At 46.1% G+C, this 17,883-nt stretch overlaps 1 protein-coding gene across 1 annotated transcript in view; it reads right to left on the reverse strand.

Annotated features, from left to right (window-relative positions):
• ARHGEF15 (Rho guanine nucleotide exchange factor 15) overlaps positions 1-2,408 on the reverse strand; it is a 101,454-nt gene extending 99,046 nt beyond the window's left edge. Inside the window, exon 1 of the mRNA XM_087714171.1 lies at positions 2,142-2,408. The gene's annotated coding sequence lies outside the window, so the exon portion shown is untranslated. The remainder of the gene's footprint in view (positions 1-2,141) is intronic.
• Between the last annotated feature and the right edge of the window lie 15,475 nt (positions 2,409-17,883).

Below are 17,883 nucleotides of genomic sequence, written 5' to 3' on the forward strand. Positions count from 1 at the left end.
TGATCTCCTCTAGGACTGACCGGTTTGACCGCCTTGCAGCCCAAGGGACTCGCAGGAGTCTTCTCCAGCACCAGAGTTCAAAGGCCTCAATTCTTTGGCTCTCAGTCTTTCTTATGGTCCAACTTTCACAGCCATCCATTGCAACTGGGAAAACTATACTGTAGCTTTAACTATGCACACTTTTGTTGGCAGTGTGATGTCTCTGCTTTTTAGTATGCTGTCTAGATTTGCCATAGCTTTCCTCCCCAGGAGCAAGCGTCCTTTAATTTCTTGCCCAATAAGTGCCAAATAATTTAATAAGATTGTATTGCTATTCTTCTTCTCTTTCTTCCTAGTACCTATCTCTTCCCACTTTATGACTATAACCATGTTGCTTGTATCTTGTACCATTTATATTGTTTTATTTCTTTCCTAGTACGAACGGATTGCTTATTAGTAACCTATGACTATCGCTAAGTGTTGTGTCTTACGATTCTTCACCTTACGGTTCTTGATGAATGTATTTTGTTTTTCTTTTATATACGCTGAGAGCCTGTGCACCAAAGACAAATTCCTTGTGCGTCCAATCACATTTGGCCAAGAAAGAATAAATAATTCTATACTCTAGAAAGAACATGTGGAAAGTTATCACCCAGCCGTCTTCCCAGAGAAATGAAATATCCTAGGAAATGTTGATATTATAATATTATGTTTCCCTGGATGTGAAAGGGAGAAACGTTTTAAAGAGAAACTTCCTGCAGCTTCCTGCCTCCCCCCCCCTTTTGTTAATGGGCCATTAAGAAGGCCAAGCTTCCCTTTACATAACAAAGAGTTCTCCACTTCAGCTCCAGGGGGATGGGATTAAGGCATGATAATATTGGCACTTTCCCTGGATGTGAAAGGGAGAAACGTTTTAAAGAGAAACTTCCTGCAGTTTCCTGCCTCCCTCTCCTTTTGTCAATGGGCCATTAAGAAGGCCAAGCTTTCCCTTTACATAACAAAGTGTTCTCCACTTCAGCTCCAGGGGGATAGGATTAAGGCATGATAATATTGGCACTTTACAAAACTCAACACATGGCATCTGAGAGCTCAACCAAACCTGGATTCAAAACGCAGCCTAGAGAGTTTCCCCTGTATGGCCTCATGGGAGTCTGACAACTAATCAGAATACAAACTCAAGATCAAAGGCCAGAGAGGGCATAAAACCAGGGACTCAGCATCTCAGTCCTTCTCTTCTTCTCCACTAACATTGAAGCATGTGATCACCTTTTCTGTTCAGGACTCAAGCCATGTGGTCCTGTCCACCATTAAAACCATCTTTCCAAGCAGCCTCCATGTCTTCAGTGTCTTTTTCCCCCCCACTTGGAGCTGAACCCAGAAGGACATTTCTTTCATCAAACAGAAGGGGATCTTGGAGGTCTTCTAGTCCAACAGGAATCCCACCAACAGGATGCAATTGCATTTTTCATTTTATTTTTAAAGGAGTTATGAAAAAGGTTGTTTCCAAGAAGCTAAAACCAATTTTCTTGGCTTCCCTAAAGTCTTGCTCACCACTTTCCCCAGCCAAAACCGGGGGTGGGGGGAAAGGCTGCCTTGAAATTCAACAGATGGTGCGTCCCTAGGGACCCCTCCTCAAGACTGGCAAAAAAAAGGAGGGGTTTGGAAATGCCAGGCTGATGAATGGGACCGCATCCGCTTTGATAGCCCACCCCTCAAAAAGAGACTTCTCTGGATGCCACGCGGTTCCTTTTCACCCACCCGCTCAGCGTCTCTCGCTCCCGGGGCGTTTCTGCTCCAGGAATGCTAAGTAAGCCGTTCGCCTTCACACAACCGGAAGACACTCCCGAACCCACGACTCGGGGGTTTCGCGAGTCGTCTGAAGCCGGCTCGGCTAAGCGAGGCCTGACCCGATCCAGACGTTCCCCGAAGCCTGGTTTCCCAAAAGGAGGCTGGGCAGAGGTTTAGCCAAAGCCGCTTCTGGATCCAAGATTCCCGATTTCCCCCTCCAGGCGCTCTGCACATGTTCGAGGCAAGGCTAGCAGCGTCCCCCGGGCTCAACCTCCCCCGATTCCCCGCGTCGATCGCGGGAAGGGCGGCGCGTCCTTCCTCCGTCCTTCCTCCCGGGAAGCCCAACGGTGCAGCGATTTTCCCCCGCAACCCACCTGGACGTTCATCCGGAGCCTCCGCCGAGCCTCACGATATCCAGGCAAGCGGACGGACCATAGAAGCCCCTTTGGGAACCGGAGCAGGGAGCGGGGATTCTCCGAGAGCCGATCCCGGCTGGGATTGGGAGGTTTTGGGGGGGTCGTTTCACCCGCCGCGGTGGCCGCCGAGCCCAGCCGTTCTTTGTCCCGCCCGGCTCATGCCGCCAAGCCGATCCCCTCCGCCGCCGCTGCGGTCGCCACCGGCTGCTGCTCCTGCCGCCGCCTCTCCAGCGCAGTTGACTCAGAGATCCGCCCCCGTGCAGGCGCCCCCGCCCTGATCTGGCCCGGGGCTGGTCCCTGCGGAGGAGGAGGAGGAGGAGGAAGAGGAGGGAAGGCGCCGGCGAGCGAAGCCTGACAGAAGCTTCCTCCGTGGGCAGCCGCCGTCCGGTCGTCTCTGATTCCTTAGCGAAGGGTGATTGTGGCCAAGCTGAAAGCGCCAGGATTTCCGGATGATTGATTGATGGGTGGATGAATTGATGGATTGATTCTTGGATCATGGATGAGGGATTCGTGGATGGGCGCATGGATTGCCATCCAGCCGGTGTCCGCCCTGAGGAGCCACATGGATATTGTAGTCTCTCTCTCTCTCTCTCTCTCTCTCTCTCTCTCTCTCTCTCTCTCTCTCTCTCTCTCTCTCTCTCTCTCTCTCTCACACACACACACACACACACACACACACACACACACACACACACACACACACACGAGGACCTAATAATGGATTCATAGATTCAACATCGGTGTCCACCCAGAGGAGCCACATGGATATTGTAGTCTCTGTCTGTCTGTCTGTCTGTCTGTCTGTCTCTCTCTCTCTCTCACACACACACACACACAAAGGAGGACCTAATAATGAATTCATAGATTCAACATCGGTGTCCACCCAGAGGAGCCACATGGATATTGTAGTCTCTGTCTGTCTGTCTGTCTGTCTCTCTCTCTCTCTCTCTCACACCCACCCACACCCACCCACACACACACACACACACAAAGGAGGACCTAATAATGGATTCATAGATTCAGCACCGGTGTCCACCCTGAGGAGCCACATGGATATTGTAGTCTCTGTCTGTCTGTCTGTCTGTCTGTCTGTCTCTCTCTCTCTCTCTCTCTCACACACACACACACACAAAGGAGGACCTAATAATGGATTTATAGATTGAACACCGGTGTCCACCCTGAGGAGCCACATGGATATTGTAGTGTGTGTGTCTGTGTGTGTGTGTGTGTGTGTGTCTGTTTCTCTGTGTGTGTGTCTGTTTGTCTGTCTGTCTCTCTCACCCACACACACACAAACACATACACAAAAGAGGACCTAATAATGGATTTATAGATTGAACCCATGAATTGCCATCCAGCCAGTATCCACCCTGAGGAGCCACATGGATATTGTTCTGGTGTTCTTTCTTTCTTTCTTTCTTTCTTTCTTTCTTTCTTTCTTTCTTTCTTTCTTTCTTTCTTTCTTTCTTTCTTTCTTTCTTTCTTTCTTTCTTTCCTTCTTTCTTTCTTTCTTTCTCTCTCTCTCTCTCCTCTCTCTCTCTCTCTCTCTCTCACACACACACACACACACAATGCAATGAATGTACGACACCCCTTCTGTGCGCCCCTGCCCCCCTGTGCATGCACGCATGACCCCCCTCCACCTCCCCCCCCCCCGTGAATGTGCACACAATCCCCCCACTGCACTCTGTTTTGGGCCTAACAGGCCTCCCTGCAGCCTTCCGGGACAAAAAACGGGGTATGGGGGGAAGCGCCACACACACCCCGCGTTCCCCCCCCCCACATGCCCCTGCGACTGCCACTCCCCCCGCACATGCATTCACTTATCCCACATGCGTCTCGCATGCGTGGCACAGACCCAAAAATCAGCTGGCTGGCATGTGTGGCAAAGCAGAGCTGGGGTGACCGTTCGCCATTATGGGCCTAGTAGCCGTCTTCCCACTATGGATCTGGATTGTTCTGGGGGGAAAAATCTGGATACTCACTAGATGGCAACCAAAATTTGGATATTTTCTGTATCACTGCTGCCATCTGCTGGTCCTTTTTACCCTTGCAACCCAGATGTGTGAGTTTTAATCAGGATGCCTCCTCCTAACCCCAAAGCCCTTTTCACAGCATCAGGAATCCACATCCCATATTAACCCATTTCCACTTGGCTGTTCGATTTGACTTCTGTGCTTGTTCCGTGATTCTTCCAGCTTTTGATCTTTTCACGGTCGTCTGCAATATGTCCTGTTTTACTCGCGCGGGCATCTTGCCCACCAGTCTGCTACCCGGTGCCAACTCGACACTTGGCACCATTGCTGGGCTTGGCACCGCAAAAGCATCTTTCACTACCCTGGCAGCTGGCCATCCTTCCTTCCTTAAAACGTGTGCTTTTGGGTGGGTGCCAAGGCATGAAATGTTCATCACACACACCCCTGTGTTGTTGGTCTTTTGTAGGTCGGATTTGAGTGCAGTTGGCAGTTTCTGCCTCCCAGATAGTAATCTTCTCTCCATTTATGTCTGTTCATCCAGCCGGCCACGTTGTGTCCCAGCCTGGGGCCCTGCAAAGAGAATTTCCCAGATAAACATTCTTGGCAGTGGTGGGATTCCAATAATTTAACAATCGGTTCTCTGCCCTAATGACTGGGTGGGCGTGGCCATGGCGTGGCCGGGGGGGGGGGGACGACTCCTGGAAGGGGTGAGGCCAGCCAGCAATTTAACAACCAGTTCGCCCAAATTGACCCAAATCAGCCCGAATTGGCTGAATCTCACCACTGATTCTTGGGAAGACGATCAGGATGATTAATTGTGAACTTAATTCCTGCAGAAGGAGAATTAAGCAGGATAATCAGAAAAAGCTGACGAAAGAAAATATTCTGGTAGAAGGGAATATTTGTAGCGCAGAGTTGAAGTGAATGGCCCTTGGTACATTTTGAGCTTGGTGGTTTTCTTGCAGAGGCTTCATTACCCAACGGTAACATGCACTGATGATGTTACCTAGTTGGGTAATGAAACGTCTGCAAGAAAACAGCTGAGCTCAGAGAGCACCAAGGACCCCACAGCTAAAATAGTTAGCTCCCTAATTAAGTCGTTCCCTAATAAAGGAACTACCAAAGAGAAAAGCACATGCCACCAACATTGGCAAGGAAAACCACTTGTACATATATAGAGAGAGCAAATCCCACACCCTTTTAGCACTGATGATATTACCATGTTGGGTAATTGAATGTCTTCAAGAAAACAGCCAAGCTCAGGGACCACCACAGAAAATGTTGCATGGAAACTAAGGCGGGAGGGACAAAAATGGTTGAAAATACCTTGGTTTGCAAGAAGAATAGATCTTTCACTACAAGAGGAAGTCAAACGGGGTAACTCACCCCAAAAGCAGTAAGAAAAGCTAAAGCTTGAATATTTGGGTGACAAGTTGGACATCGTTGGAGACATCAATCAAAAGGAGGTCGGCATACTGACCATCTCTGGTAGCACAAGCAGTTCAAGAATTCAGACAAGCACAAACCTGACAGGCACTCCTGATGAACTGATGATGTCCACAGGGGTCATGAATTTGAGGAGCAACCAAACAATTAAACAAGGACAGAAATCTAATTGCACACCAAGGCTGAAATCGTCTCCCTTCAACTAACACATAATGCAGGCCTAGAAACCAGGAGATGGTGAGTTCTAGGCCTCCCTTGGACATGAAAGCTGGCTGGGTGACTTTGGGCAAGCCCTTCTCTCTTGGTCCAAGCCACCTTACAGGTTTCTTGGGTGGGGAAAATAGGACAGTATTAGGTATGTTTGCCACAATGGATGGATGGATGGATATTGATTGATTGATAACTATTGCTAGCTAGCTAGATATTGATAGCTGTTGATAATTAGATATAGATAGATAGATAAATGATACATAGATAGATGTTGATTGATAGATAGATATTAATAGATAGCCAGATATTGATTGATAATTGATATATATTGATTGATAGCGGTTGATAGACAGATAGATATAGATAGATAGATAGATAGATAGATAAATAGATAAATAGAGATAGATAGATAGATAGATAGATAGATAGATAGATAGATAGATAGATAGATGATAGATAGATAGATAGAGATAATGGTGATAGATATAGATAGATGGATAGATAGATAGATAGATAGATAGATAGATAGATAGATAGATAGATAGATAGATAGATAGATAGATAGATAGATGATAGATAGATGTGAGATTGATAGATTGATGATAGATTGATAGATATAGGTAGGTAGGTAGGTAGGTAGGTAGGTAGATGTAGATATTGGTTATTGATAGATAGATAGATAGATAGATAGATAGATAGATTGATTGATAGATTGATAGATAGATGATAGATAGATGATGATGATAGATAGATAGATTAGATAGATAGATAGATAGATAGATAGATAGATAGATAGATAGATAGGTATAGATATAGATATAGATATAGATATAGATAGATATAGGGAGGGAGGGGGAGAAAGGGACAGAGAGAGAGAGAAAAATTGATTTTAGGATTAAAACTGAATAATGTGGGAGATATGTGCCTAGCATATATAAAAATAAAAATAAAACCCCATAGAATAGTACTTACTCTTAACACCGAATGTTTTAATATGTCTTCAAAGACTTACAGAGCAATTTATTCACAACCATTTACACAAAAGAAAATCTCCAAATCTCTCTTTGGTCTTGGGTTCCAAGTATTTGCAAATGTCTTCTAGGATGGTAAAAGAATTGCAGAGAGCGGAACATACAGCATCTCAACCATGAGTGGTGATGAGGTCAAATACTCCATCAAGTCAGGCTCTGCTTAACTACATTAAAAAAAAAAATTAAACTTCTTTGTCACTTATTTTCCCATAAGATGACTCTGGTCAGCTAATAAGGCCTAAGTAAAAAATACCGTATTTTTCGGACTATAAGGCGCACCGGAGGATAAGACGAACCTAGATTTCAAAGAGGAAAACAAGAAAAAAAGTTTTTGGCCTCTCGTGTGTCTGCCCTCCCAGCCCCCCAGGAGGACTCTTCAGGGCTCCCACACCCACTGTGCATCCCTTTTTTTGCGAAAAACAGGCCCGTTTTTGGCCTCCCGAACCAGGGGTGACATCAACTTACCTTCGCTACTGGTTCGCAAATGTGAGCACAAACCTCGGCGCAAGCGCAGAGCATCAAAAACAAGACGTGATGATGTCCAGGCAGGTGGGCGGAGCCTCCCACCGCCATCGCTACTGGTTCGCCTGAACCGGATAGAACCGGCTGAATTGCACCACTGTTCCGAAGCCCCCACGGATCTCATTTTTCCCCTCCCCAGCCCCCAGGAGCACTCTGCAGGCCTCCCAAACCCTCTGGATGTTCCATTTTTGGAGAAAACTGTTTTTGGCGAAAACTGGACACTGTGTGTGTGTGTGTATGTGTGTTTTGGGCAAGCTGATATAAGGTCTCTTGCTGGAGCAGGGGTGTTGGATTAGGTGACCTCCGAGGTCCCGTCTAGCCCTGGAATGCTGTGCTGTTTCAAAGCATCTTCTGAAGCTGCCTCTAATGCCAGGGTTTGTCATCCTTCCTTCCTCTCCTTTTTCTCCTGGGAGCCAAAAGGGGGCGCCCTGCCCCTGTCTTCAGGCTAGCAAGCCTCCCTAAAGCCTCTGGGAGCCATAATGGGGGTTGGAGGAGCCCCCTCCCCCATTTTAGTCTAGCAACCCTCCCTGCACTTACCTGAGAGCCAAAATGGGATGCTTGGGGATTCCTGGAAAGGGCAGGGCAGAAGGGGTGGGGCCAGTCAGAGGTGGTATTTGCAGGTTCTTCGAACTGGTTAAAATTTCCGTTACCGGTTCGCCCGAACCGGTCAGGACCGGCTGAATACCACCTCTGCAGTGGTGGGTTCCGGATCCCGTTCCAATCGGTACGGTTGGAACGGGCCCGGCGGCGTCCACAGAGACGCGTGCAGCACACGCGCACACGTGTGCAGTGTGAGCATGCATCTTACTGCCTACGTGAGCCTACGTGACTCTGGAGTGTCACGTAGGCGCTGTAAGCGATGTGCATGTGCGCAGAAACGCAGAAGACTTAAAAGACCGGTAAGGAGCTCAGGCGGGCAGGTGGCCCCTCTGGAGCACCGTACCAGAACAGTATCCGGTGCTCCAGGCTGGCTCCGGTAAGCCCGTACCGGGACGTACCGCCTGCAACCCACCACTGCGCCTCTGATACAGAGGTGGGCTAATCAGAGGCAGAGTTTCAACCTCCAATTGGTAACGAATCTAAGGTTCTTCCAAGGTTATTAAATTAGGAATTGATCGTGCCTTTTAAAATATAAAGGTATTCTTGAGTTATGCTCAAATCCAGATGATTGCAGGTAGTCCCTATCTTATAACCATTCATTTAACGTTAAAACAGCACTGATGACCGATTCTCACACTTATGATGGTCGCAGCATTGTCATGGCCATGTGATCAAAATGAGTTTTCCATTTGAATAGCCATTTGCAAGCTATCTTTTAACAAGCCAAGTCAATGGAGGAAGCCAGATTTGTTGAATGATGGCATGATTCGCTTAACAACTGAAGTGATTACTTAAAAACGTGGCAAACGTGGTCATAACATTGGGTATAAATCACTTAGCAACCACTTTGCTTCACAATGGAAATTCTGTTCCCAATTGTAGCTGTAAGAAAGGGTGGGCTTCAAAAATTTTAGCAAGGGGTTCTCTGCACAGTTGCTGGGTGGGCGTGGCCATGATGGGAGTGGCCTAGATGGCTCCTGCACCACAATGGAGGGTTTGCCCTCACCGGGCTCTGGAGATTTCCCTTGAGCCTCCAGGAGGATGAAAACGGCCTCCCGAAGCTCTGGAGGCCAGAAATGGCCCCGTTTCCGGCCTTCCCAAATTTCCAGTAGGCCTGTTGTTTGTCCTCCCTGAATATCCATGAGTTCCGGCTGGTGTGGCCCAGTACAGGCGTACCGGTGGCAGCTGGAAGCAGCGCCACCGTACCGGAACTGTTCAGCCCCCCCCCCTTCTTCGCTCGTTAACAGACGACAGGCAGACAAACCTAAAAGGAAAGAACTTTATCAGTCCTCGGCTCAAACTGGCTGCGAGCCCAAAAATAAACATAAATAAAGTCTCTGACAAGAAGATAACAGAAATGCAAAACAAAACTCTTACAAAGCAATTCACTTCTCCAAGTGTCTCCTTGAATCAGGGTTACAGAAAGCAAATCACTTCTCCAAGTGTCTCTCACAAACAAACCACGACCGATCAATGATGAACGAAAGAATGAACGTTGACTCCTGCAACGAGGGCATGACACCATCCGTCCTTTTATCACTAACGAGCCTCAGCTGCATTATTAATCTTGCATCCCGACTCAACTCACAGCAAACTTCTGCTGAGTCACAACACGGAACAGTGTTTGGAAGGGCGTTCCTTACCTGTATTTAAGCCAGTTGGGCCATTTGCGCATGTGCACACAGTGTAAAGCACCTGCGTGACCAGCTGGGTGTGTATGTGTGCGTGGCCAAAGTGGACGCCCAGCCCCGTCGCAGCGTACCAGTTGCGACAGGATCCGGAACCCACCACTGATGCGCGCCCTACACTTACCTGCATCCAAAACGGGCCGCCTGGGGACTCCTGGGTGGGGCGGCATGGGCTGGGCGTGGCCAGCCAGGAGTGGGATTTGGGGGTTCCTCGACCTGCACAGAATCTTAGCTGTAGGTTCTCCAGGTTTCCAGTGTCTGCCAGGTGCTACTGCCAGCAGAGACAAGAGGCGTATTCTTAAGATAGTCAAGAATGCAAGTAAGGACTGTGTATTGTATTGTATTGTATTTGGTTTATTTGTATGCCGCCCTTCTCCAGGAGGGACTCAGGGCGGCGAACAACTCAGGGGGGAAAGGGAACATAAACAACAGTACACATAATTAAAATACACGAAAATCACACAGCCATACCAGTTGAGAGGGGAGGGGAACTCATCAACCCCAGGCCTGCCGGCACAGCCAGGTTTTGACGGCTTTCCGGAAGGCCTGGAGAGAGGTGAGGGTCCGGATCTCCGCGGGGAGTTCATTCCAAAGGGCCGGAGCTGCTACAGAGAAGGCCCTCCCCCGGGTAGTAGCCAGATGGCATTGGCTGGTGGACGGAACCCGGAGGAGGCCAACCCTGTGAGATCTGACGGGGCTTTGGGAGGTTGATGCTATTATACATCTTGGCTCAAATGATCTGTCCCAAAAAGATGTACTTTCTGTGAAGAATGATTTCCAGAGCTTGGGGTATGAACTTAGTAGTGTAGGCTGTAGGCTTATCTTTTCAGAGGTTTTACCAGTATATAAGGAACAAAAAGGGAAGGACCAGCATGTAGCAGAGTTTAATGTGTGGCTAAAGGAGTGGTATAAAAGGGAAGGCTTTGGATTTATTAGTCATGATGCCTGCAGCTGGTCCAATGAAAAACTGTACAAAAGAGATGGTTTGCACCCATCCAAGAAAGGGACTGAGTTACTTGGCATTAAATCCACAGATTTTCTGGATAAACATTTAAACTGAACAGCGGGGACAGAGAATTAATTGATACAGAACATTTATGTCCCCAGCAATCTAAAACTCATAGGGTTATTAGTGCATGTAGCATAGATCTTTGTGTGGGCAAGATTATCACTCCTGCTGTCAAGCAAAACCAAGCATTTAATAGTGAGTGCCTTACCATGTGCATGAATCATACAAGTGGCAAGAAAATAGGGGCAGTCAGGCATAACACAGGTTATGTAGACAGTAAACACAGGGTCAATCAAAATGGACTCAAATGTCTATACGCCAATGCACAGAGTATGAGGAATAAACAGGGCGAATTAGAAATTCAAGTAAATGAGGGCAGATACGATATTGTTGCCATTACAGAAACTTGGTGGAATGGAACGTACAGCTAGAAGGATTTAAATTATTTAAAAGAAATAGACCAAATAAAAGAGGTGGAGTTGCACTATATATAAGAAATAACTACATCTCTACAGAAATAGAGCACAACAATGATGAGAACTATCTTGCATGCATTTGGATCAATATTAAAGGTTGGGGGGAAAATGACATTGCCATAGGTCTATACTGCAGGCCACCCAACCAAGCAGAGAAAGTAGATAAACTTTTTGCTAGTTATCTAACTAAGGAATGCAGGAAGCACACCACAATAGTAATGGGGGATTTTAACTACCCCGACATCAACTGTGAAGCAAACTCTGCACCAAGTGGAAGATCCAACAGGTTCCTAATGAACCTAGCAGACAACTTTGTTTCCCAAAAAGTAGAGAAGGGAACAAGGGGATCAGCCATATTAGACTTAATTCTCACTAACAGAGAGGAAATGATAGAAGGTGTTGAAGTCATAGGAACCCTGGGGGCAAGTGACCATGCAATATTGGAATTCAACATTATGCAAACACAAGTAGTAGAACAAAGTCAAACTAGAGTCTTGGATTTTAAGAGAGCCAATTTCAATACTTAGAGAGAGCTTGGGAAGAATTCCATGGATGAGAATCCTCAGGGGGAAAACAACTCAAGAAGCTTGGGAAATTTTGAAAAAGGAGATTACAAAAGCCCAGTCTAGCACAATACCAATGAAGAAGAAAAATAACAGCTCTCAAAAGAAACCAGCATGGCTGCATAAAGAACTCTCTGACAAATTGAAAGACAAAAAAATTAAGTATAAAAGTCTAATCAAGGAGAGAAGCAACTTAGAACTGAGGAGAAATTTCCTGACAGTGAGAACAATGAATCAGTGGAACGACTTGCCTCCGGAAGTTGTGAATGCCCCAACACTGGAAGTCTTTAAGAAAATGTTGGATAGCCATTTGTCTGAAACGATATAGGGTTTCCTGCCTAGGCAGGGGTTGGTCTAGAAGACCTCCAAGGTTCCTTCCAACTCTGCTATTGTATTGTATTGAACCCCAAGCAGCTCACTGTAAAAAAAGTCGAGAATGACTTTTTGGGGGTCTTTTGGGGGGGGGTTGCTTTTAGGAAATGTTCGGCTTTGCTCTGCGGCTCTTTGCACGTTTTCTTTAACTAAAATTTTAATCGAAGATTTTTTTTTAAAAAAAATTGTTATTGATTAGGCAGGCAATTGTGGCCTTACGATCACAATTGAACACCAAATTTCTGTCTTTCAGACCTCAGTCGACTGACTTTTGCCCCATTTTATGACCTTTCTTCCCACTGTGTTAAATGAATCACTGGCAGCAGTTGTCAAATTAGTGACACAGTTCCCTTGACCCATTCACTTTGCTTATCAAAAGGTCACCCAAGTTGATCCCATGGCCCCGGGACACTGCCGCCGTCATAAAGATGAGTCAGTTGCCAACCTCTCAATGTTGATCAAGTGACCAGGGGGATGCCATGAACCCTAACCCTAAACAAGCTGTTGTAAGTTGAGGACCACCTGTATAATCTATTTTCTCCTCTTTTTAACTTTTTATGTTTCTAACATTTTACTTGTACACTCCCTCCTTGAGAAAGGCAAGACAGGTTTTTTTTTAAAAAAAATTGAGAAATAAATTTCGCTAGGTTTTTTTTGCTCTTGGATATCTGTGTATTTTATTTGTGTGCTCCTTATTTATATAAATAAAATATCGTCCTAAATATTAAATCAAGAATGCTCTTGGAGAGAGCCAGTTAAGTTCTTCTTTGAAAACCTCTGGATGTGAAAGTTTTTGAGGAAGCCTTTTTTTTTTTTAAGATGTTCTTTCCAGTAAAACTGGCAGGGTCAGTTAAGTCTGGAAGTGACGCTGAATCATTACACTTTTTACCTTAACTCTTAACTTTATCGAAGATTGGCATTCACTTTAGAACTGTAATAAACAATTTTTTTAAGAGTAGCAATAGCAATAGCAGTTAGACTTATATACCGCTTCATAGGGCCTTCAGCCCTCTCTAAGCGGTTTACAGAGTCAGCATATTGCCCCCAACAACAATCCGGGTCCTCATTTTACCCACCTCGGAAGGATGGAAGGCTGAGTCAACCCTGAGCCGGTGAGATTTGAACAGCCGAACTGCCGAACTAGCAGTCAGCTGAAGTAGCCTGCAGTACTGCACTCTAACCACTGCGCCACCATATACCGTAGGTTGTCCTCAACTTAATATCATAACTGAGCCCATGGTTTTGGTCATAGGGTGCGACGGTCGTAAAGCAGATCACCACGTGACCACATCCCATTTTCATGACCTTCCCCCCCCCACTGCAGTCGTTAAGCGAACGCTACGCTCATTAAATGAACCGATTGTTTCCCATGGGGCAGCTGGAAACCCAAAGTAAACACAGATTTTTGGCAAAAACAGGGTAAATGGCCGTCGTATTGTTGGGATGTCGCAAATGGCCGTAAGGGGAAATGAGTTGATGAGTGCTCAAAATGTGGTCACATGACCCTGGGGTAGGGAAGCAGATGTTGGGACTTTGAATCCAGGTCGTAAGTCCTGTTTTGGGGGGGGGGGCTGTCGTAACTTCTAATGCTCCCTACGTGATCCATCGTAAGTTGAGGACTACCTATATTTGGGGTTTGAGAGCATGCTTCCTGGCAGACTCAGGATAAAAACATTTCCTTTTGTTTTCTTGATATTGAAGAAAAACTAATAGTTGATAACTATCAATGATAGTAGTAGAGGTTTCACCAGAAAGCAGGTCACACCTACAGAATAGGTTCGAAATTTTTTTGAAACCCACCACTGCATGAACAAACTTTGTGGTGCCTCCGTGATGCTCCAGCTGCTCGGCGGAGCGTCGTGCAGGCGCCATACACTAGGTGCGCAAGCGCGGAAGCCCTGAAAACTTCAAATACCGGCAATACCAAGCGCGGGCAGGCAGGTGGGCCCTCCGGAGCACTGTACTGGAACGGTATCTGATGATCCCAGCAGGCACCGGTACGTGCATACCAGGGCATACCGGTCATAACCCACCACTGCTTGAGGTCTTCTAGTCCATCCCCCAGCTCAAGCAAGGGATCCTATCCTATACCATTTTAGATAAGTGGCTGTCTAGTCTTTCCTTAAAAGCCACGATTTCTGGCGGCCATCTGTTCTACTGGTTAATTGTCCTCACAATTAGGAAGTTTCTCCTTAATTCCAGGTTGCTTCTCTCTTTGATTAGTTTCCAACTATTGTTTCTTTTTTTTTTCCGCCTTCTGGTGCTTTGGAGAATAATTTGACTCCATTAAATAACATTCAAAAAAGAGTTCAGCAGTGTGTGTGTGTGTGTGCGCGCCTGTGTGTGTGGGCGTGTTTATATATGTATATATTCACTTATATATATATTGAATTAGTAGCTGGAACCCTAAATTTCAATTTAGTAACTGGAACCCCAAAGTGTGGAATAGGTCGGAACACACAGGAGTTGATTAGTTAAAGAGTGCTGAGTCATGTATGAGGTAATCTATGCTATGATTGGTTGCCTTCAGTATAAAGAGGGTGTTTCCCTTTTCTCCTGCCTTTTTCTTTGATACGTTCTGTACACTTATTAATTTACCTCATGATATTCCCGGGTCCTGTGACTCTCTTGCGTTCTTCCTTTCTATATGATGACAAAGACTCTTGCAAATTTGAATGTTACATAGATTTATATATACTGGCATATAAAAGACTACAAGCAGTGGTGGGCTGCTGCCAGTTCAGTGTGGTGAACCAGTAGTTCTGACCAGTGCTATTTCGTCCTATATCGCTATGTTTTTGGAGCTGTGTGCATGCACGGATGATGCGCTCACATTTCCAGTGCTGGACGAACTGGTTATTACATTATGTGATGGCCACCTCTGACTACAAGGTGCTAGTGTCCCTCACTTTATCTTGACAGCGGCTATGCAATTTCTTATATATATATACTGTATATTCTGCCGTATAAGGCGACTGGGCATATAAGATGACCCCCTACTTTCAGGTGCCCGCGAGCCAGCTGAAGGCCTCCATGCTGCTGGGCTTTTGTAGTTTGAGCTGAGTGCCTTCCTACCCCAAACCTCCAGCCAGACCTTACTAAGCCATCCCAGCGCTCATCCATCCACGTGCCCAGGCGAGGAGCGCCGAGGTTATCGATTGAAAGACTGGCATCTGTGCTGGTGGTGGTGCAGCTTTTTGCTTGGCGGCATTGCTTTATCTTTTGTTTTGATTTTTGGTATGGCCTTTCTTATACCCAGCATATAAGACAACCCCTGATTTTTGAAATATATTTTGGGGTTAAAAAGTCATCTTATATGCCTTATACACATTATATATATATACATACATACATACATACATACATACATACATACATACATACATACATACATACATATATATATATATATATATATATATATATATATATATCGTGTTTCCCTGAATAAGACCCTGTCTTATTTTCTTTTGCCCCATGAAATATGGCCTTGGGCTTATTATAATGGGAGGGCTTATTGTTTTGGGGTTGCCGGGCAGCTGCTCCCTTGCGAGCAGGCTCCTGAAGAGCCGGGCACAGCCTCAGGGGTGAAGCAGCCATGAAGTGACCATGCTCACGAGCAGCCGCCCAGCAACCCCCCTCTCCAGCCGGGCAGAGCACCATTCATTGACCTAGGGGGTATCCCTAAGGCGCCAAGCCACGTGGTGCTCTGCCCGCCCCCCAGCTCCCGCGGCTTGGCACCTTAGGGATACCCCCTAGGCCAGTGCATGGAGCGCTGCCCAGCTGGAGAGGGGGGTTGCACGAGGGCCTGTTCCGCCCGCAGCAAGCATGCCTCCCAGCTTCACCATGCCCTGGCCCAGCTCTCACTGCATGGTGCCACCGCCGTGCTCCGAGCATAACTTCTTCTCCGGCTTCCAAACTCCAAAACTCGGCTGACGAGTCTTCCAGAAGCGGCCGCTCTAGGAGTGTGCTCTATAGTTGTGGGCCGGCTGCCGGACAGAGAGTCTTCCGGACAGAGTGTCTTCCAGCAAGTTAAACCATATCTTATTTTCAGGGAAACACAGTGTGTATGTGTATGTGTATGCCTATATGTATGTATATGTATTTGTTTTCATAGATTTTCATGGGTATAGGTATGCAGATTTTGGCGTATTCGAGTCTTTTCCCGGATCTAATCGTACACGGGTAAAGACTCAAATACACCAAAACCTGCATGTCTCTGTATGTGTGTGTGTGTGTGTGTGTGTGTCTGTCTGTCTGTCTGTCTGTCTACATATACACACACTACATTTGTATATATAGCGCTGAGTCTCAAATGGTCCACCTCAGCTTAGTATATTAATTATTTAATATAATTAATATTATGTATTTTATTATATTAAAATTAATGTTACATATTATAGTAATAACAAAATAATAAGTATAATCATTAATTAAGTTTAATATAATTAATGCATTTATATATTAACTCTAAAAGAAACTACATGATAACAGGACCATATAATGCAGGCCAGGCACCATTCCTTTTTTTTTTTAATACTTAAAATATTCTAGGATATCTGGGATCCCACAGGTCCTAAATGCAATTTTCGGACGAATCCATCTTCATCTCAAACTTATTTTCCAAATTTTTAAGAGCCAACACCATTGCTGTGGCTTTATCAGAAATTCTGGTTCTTTATGTGTGAAATATCTCAAAAAGGTCCACACTTGTAGTAAATCTAGAAAGAGGTCAGTCCTGGTGCTGAATTCTCTCCTCCCTCTCTGTTTTCATGGCGCTGAGCAAAACACAGGTAGCCTTGGACTTACAACAGTGACCGTTCGACTTACATTTAGTGACTGTTCGAAGTTACAACAGCACTGAAAAAAGCAACATACGACCATTTCCCACACATACAACGGTTGCAGTATCCCTACAATCAACGTGATCAAAATTTAGACGCTTGGTTCATTTTTATGACGGTTGCAGTGTCCGGGGGGTCGTGATCCGAGGTGGTATTCTGCCAGTTTGGGTGAACCATAGTCGTGACAGCACGAGGCTCCGCCCACCCACCCAGACGTCATCACAGACCTTCAGCGCATGCCCCGAGGAGCGCGTGCTCTTGCTACTGAACCAGTAGTGTGAAGATAATAGGATACCATTGCTGGTCGCAATCCCCTTTTTGTGATCTTCTGGCAAGCAAAGTCACTGGGGAAGCCAGTGTCACGTAACAACTAAGGTGATTCCCTTAACAACTGTGGCAAGAAAGGTGGTAAAATGGAGTAAGGCTCACTTGACAAGTGTCTTGCTTAACAACACACGATTTGGGCTCAATTGTGGTTGTAAGTTGAGGACTACTTGTAATGGGTTCTTTTTTCCCTCTCTCTGTCTCTCTGTCTCTATGTTCCATGGGAGTTGAATCAGAAACATCCATCTTCTGGGAATTAATTGCCAGACACGAGCCGCAACGACGAGTCGGAAGTGGCTAATGATTGGGTCGGTCTCCTTTGTGTCAAGCCAGTTTTGACGGCTGTCCAGCTTCTCAGGACCAGATACTATTTTTAAGGCACGTGCCTAAACACATCCTGTAGACTCAGCATGGGAGTATTAACATAAGTCACTTCTCATTTTCCCCTTTTGCTCCAGGCAAAGTCTTTTCATGCTCAGGCAGTGGCGAAGGCGGGTTTCCAGGTTCCCATGCGTAGATGTCCCACGGGCAATGTTTCTCAACGGTTTGGATGAACTTCTATCTTCTCCAGCTCAGCTCCGCAACCTGCCTGGGCACTTCCCCAAAGGTGAAATGGGAAAGGGAGATGCCCACAACCCA

This window comes from Thamnophis sirtalis, unplaced genomic scaffold (genome assembly GCF_051295495.1).
Source record: "Thamnophis sirtalis isolate CommonGarterSnake01/CBP01778 unplaced genomic scaffold, rThaSir2_p1.2 scaffold_4, whole genome shotgun sequence".
Classification (NCBI taxonomy): domain Eukaryota; kingdom Metazoa; phylum Chordata; class Lepidosauria; order Squamata; family Natricidae; genus Thamnophis; species Thamnophis sirtalis.